The sequence below is a fragment of the Rutidosis leptorrhynchoides genome, chromosome 10, assembly GCF_046630445.1.
Source record: "Rutidosis leptorrhynchoides isolate AG116_Rl617_1_P2 chromosome 10, CSIRO_AGI_Rlap_v1, whole genome shotgun sequence".
NCBI classification, from domain to species: domain Eukaryota; kingdom Viridiplantae; phylum Streptophyta; class Magnoliopsida; order Asterales; family Asteraceae; genus Rutidosis; species Rutidosis leptorrhynchoides.
Window position 1 is genome coordinate 31,239,173 of NC_092342.1, and position 4,993 is coordinate 31,244,165.

Consider the following 4,993-nt stretch of genomic DNA (forward strand, 5'->3'; position numbering starts at 1 on the left):
TATCCTGCTTGTAGTAGTTATCCACCTCCTGTTGTTCCATATTCTCAGCAGGAGCATTGCGGGCTTGGGATGAAGATTCACCCCTTTCATTCTGCAAAACACATCAAACACAAATTTTGTGCATCCAAATATGCATTACTGTCAGCAAAATCATCAATCAAAATAATTACAATGACATTATCAATTTATATCAAACTTAAGCTCATTTTCATATTTTCATCAAATCTACACTTTTTCAAATAAGCATATACGAAAATGTTCGCCAAGTTCATAAACATTCAACTCAAATAACATGTCAAAGTAATCATTACTAGCAATCAAACAAGTTTCAAATGGCATTATCTTTCAAAAATCAAGTTCATGAATTTTAGACTTGAAAAAGTCCACTTTAATTCTCAAAATCATGTTTAGGCTCAAAGTTTGGATCATTTAACTACCTAGACATGTTACACTACTCAATTTAGCAACAATTCATGACAAAAATCGGCCATAACCTGTTTATATCAAAAAGCCCCAAATTTGCTCAAGAACACAAACCCTAGATTACTCAAAATTTGAAGTTTAAGGCTTCTAATCATGTTAAACAGCATCAATCTAGGTTATACAAGCATAATACATAAACAATTTAAGCCTAATTACACTAAAAAGCATCAAAATCAAATTGGGGAAAAAATTGCTCAAGAACACCAAATTTCGGATTAAATGGTGTTTAGGTGTAGAAATTTACCGTTTTTCTTGAGTAATTCTTAGATAGCATCCTTCTCAACATGATTTTAGCAAAAGAGTTGGTGATTAACTGTTAAAAATTGTGATTTTCGGGTGTATTTTTCGGGTTTTTCGCGTGCAGTTTTTCGCAGGTTTTTATTGTTTTGGGGTTGGGACTGATCTGTTCCAGCTCTATATTTTTTTTCTGATTTTTCATCCCTCCGCGAGTCGCGGTATTTATTGCATCAAACCCAGCGAGTCGCGGGGTTCCAGTTTTTAATTCTGGATCAGTTTGAAATTTTACGCGTTTTTTTTTTTTTTTTAATTTCTGTTTTTAATTTTCTGTTTTAATAAAAGTATTTATATAATAAAAACTTATGTCTAAAAACTAAAATAGAAATATTTTATAATTTTATAAATAAAAATCTTAAAACTAGAATTATATATATATATATATATATTTTTTTTATATGTTTTTAAATAAAAACAAAACAGTTAAATAAAACTTATATAAAAATAAAGAAACTTTATAAAACTTAAATATTTAACAAAATCTTAAAAATGCTTATATTTTTGTTTTTCTTTTTATATTTTCGAATATTTAAAACGTATTTTAACAAAAGCGACTTTTAATAGAAGTAAACTAAAAATCTTTTTTTTTTTATATTAGCGTTGCGCTTCCGGCTTTTAAGAGTGTCCCCGGCAGCGGCGCCAAAAATACTTGATGTCAAAGCTAAGGGGTATAAAATACTATTGAAGTTTACAACGAAACACTATTAAATACGATACAATTTTACACAAGATATTTATTTATTTAGAGAATGGATATACTTAAACCTTGCTACAACACTTATAGGCAGTGTACCTAATCGTACAGTAGTGTAGTTTTTAGTAAGTCCGGTTCGTTCCACAGGGAAATCTTTAAACAAAGCTTAACGCTATATTAGTTTACTTTTATAAAAATACAAATACATATATATAAGTAATATTATTATTATAAAGGGGGGTTTTTACCGTTTAATGACCGGTTTGTCGATTTTAAGACTTTAGTCGCAGTTAAAACCTAATGTAAAATATAAAATAAATACAAGACTTAAATTAAAGCGTAAAGTAAATAACGATAATGAAATTGCGAATAATAAAAGTGCGATAAAATAAACTTGCGATAATTAAAAAGGACGATAATTAAAAGTGCAATTAAATAACAATAAATAAAAGTGCGATAATTAGAAGTGCAATTAAATATAAAATAAAGGAAATTAAATATGAAATAAAAGAATTATGCTTATTTAAACTTCCGTAATCATGATGTTTGACGTGTTGATTTTAGTTTTATGCCCATGGGTTAATTGTCCTTTGTCCTGGATTATTTAATATGTCCGTCTGGTTTTTATCCATAACAGTCCATCAGTCATAAATATAAAGTGCGAGTGTCCTCGTCAAATTATTATTATATCTGAAGTTAAATATTCCAACTAATTGGGGATTCGAATTGTAACAAGGTTTTAATACTTTGTTTAATGAATACACCAGGTTATCGACTGCGTGTAAACCAAGGTTTTACTACTTTGTTAACAATTACACCAATTACCCTTGAATGTAATTTCACCCCTGTTTTAATTATTCTAGTGGCTATTAATCCATTCCCATGTCCGGTTAAATGAACGATTATTCGTACATATAAATACCCCGCCCATCGTGTCCGATCGAGTGTATATGGTAATTTATAGGGACGCCCAATTGTAAATCTTTATATTAACATTAACAAACTATCATTTAGTTAAACAAATATAAAGCCCATTAATAGCCCATAGTCTAATTTCCACAAGTGTCGTTCTTTTGTCCAAACCCCAATTATGGTACAAAGCCCAATTACCCAATTTTAGTAATTAGCCCAACATCATGATTACTTCGTTTTAAATAAGCATAATAATAACTTAGCTACGAGACATTAATGTAAAAAGGTTGAACATAACTTACAATGATTAAAAATAGCGTAGCGTTACACGGACAGAATTTCGACTTACACCCTTACAACATTCGCTAACATACCCTTATTATTAGAATTATAATTAAAATTAAAATATAAATTATAAATATAAATATAAATTTTACGTATGAATGAGGAAGAAAAAGATGATGAAAATGATCAGATTTCGGTTTGCTTTATAGGGAGATTTTCATTTTGGGGCTCCGCGACTCGCGGTGAAATCCTCTTCAAACTCCGCGAGTCGCGGAGGTTACTTTTACAGCTCAGAGGAGTTTGGCTCTTTGTTTACCGACGGTTTATAATATATATATATAATATATATATAATTAATATAATTAATTATATATTATATTATATTTATATACATAGTTAACTTGTAATTTTTAGTCCGTTGCGTCGAGCGTTAAGAGTTTACTCTGGTCCCGGTTCCGGTTTTCGAACGTCCTTGCGTACAATTTTATATTTTGTACTTTGCGTTTTGAATCTTGTACTTTTGTAATTTCGAGACGTTTCTTATCAATAATTGGAACCTCTTTGATTGTCTTTTGTTCTTTTGAGCTTTTTGGTCGTTTGCGTCTTCAATTCGTCGAATCTGTCTTTTGTCTTCACCTTTTATTATTTAAACGAATATCACTTGTAAATAGAACAATTGCAACTAAAAGCTTGTCTTTCTTGAGGAATAATGCTATGAAATATATGTTCGTTTTTAGCATTATCAAATTTAAACCGTACAGAGTGTCCCCTCCTACATTATATCGTCTCGAACAGATATTTCATAGCATTATTCCTCAAGAAAGACAAGCTTTTAGTTGCAATTGTTCTATTTACAAGTGATATTCGTTTAAATAATAAAAGGTGAAGACAAAAGACAGATTCGACGAATTGAAGACGCAAACGACCAAAAAGCTCAAAAGAACAAAAGACAATCAAAGAGGTTCCAATTATTGATAAGAAACGTCTCGAAATTACAAAAGTACAAGATTCAAAACGCAAAGTACAAAATATAAAATTGTACGCAAGGACGTTCAAAAATCCGGAACCGGGACCAGAGTAAACTCTTAACGCTCGACGCAACGGACTAAAATTTACAAGTTAACTATGTATATAAATATAATATAATATATAATTAATTATATTAATTATATATATATATTATATATATATTATAAACCGTCGGTAAACAAAGAGCCAAACTCCTCTGAGCTGTAAAAGTAACCTCCGCGACTCGCGGAGTTTGAAGAGGATTTCACCGCGAGTCGCGGAGCCCCAAAATGAAAATCTCCCTATAAAGCAAACCGAAATCTGATCATTTTCATCATCTTTTTCTTCCTCATTCATACGTAAAATTTATATTTATATTTATAATTTATATTTTAATTTTAATTATAATTCTAATAATAAGGGTATGTTAGCGAATGTTGTAAGGGTGTAAGTCGAAATTCTGTCCGTGTAACGCTATGCTATTTTTAATCATTGTAAGTTATGTTCAACCTTTTTACATTAATGTCTCGTAGCTAAGTTATTATTATGCTTATTTAAAACGAAGTAATCATGATGTTGGGCTAATTACTAAAATTGGGTAATTGGGCTTTGTACCATAATTGGGGTTTGGACAAAAGAACGACACTTGTGGAAATTAGACTATGGGCTATTAATGGGCTTTATATTTGTTTAACTAAATGATAGTTTGTTAATGTTAATATAAAGATTTACAATTGGGCGTCCCTATAAATTACCATATACACTCGATCGGACACGATGGGCGGGGTATTTATATGTACGAATAATCGTTCATTTAACCGGACACGGGAATGGATTAATAGCCACTAGAATAATTAAAACAGGGGTGAAATTACATTCAAGGGTAATTGGTGTAATTGTTAACAAAGTAGTAAAACCTTGGTTTACACGCAGTCGATAACCTGGTGTATTCATTAAACAAAGTATTAAAACCTTGTTACAATTCGAATCCCCAATTAGTTGGAATATTTAACTTCGGATATAATAATAATTTGACGAGGACACTCGCACTTTATATTTATGACTGATGGACTGTTATGGACAAAAACCAGACGGACATATTAAATAATCCAGGACAAAGGACAATTAACCCATGGGCATAAAACTAAAATCAACACGTCAAACATCATGATTACGGAAGTTTAAATAAGCATAATTCTTTTATTTCATATTTAATTTCCTTTATTTTATATTTAATTGCACTTCTAATTATCGCACTTTTATTTATTGTTATTTAATTGCACTTTTAATTATCGTCCTTTTTAATTATCGCAAGTT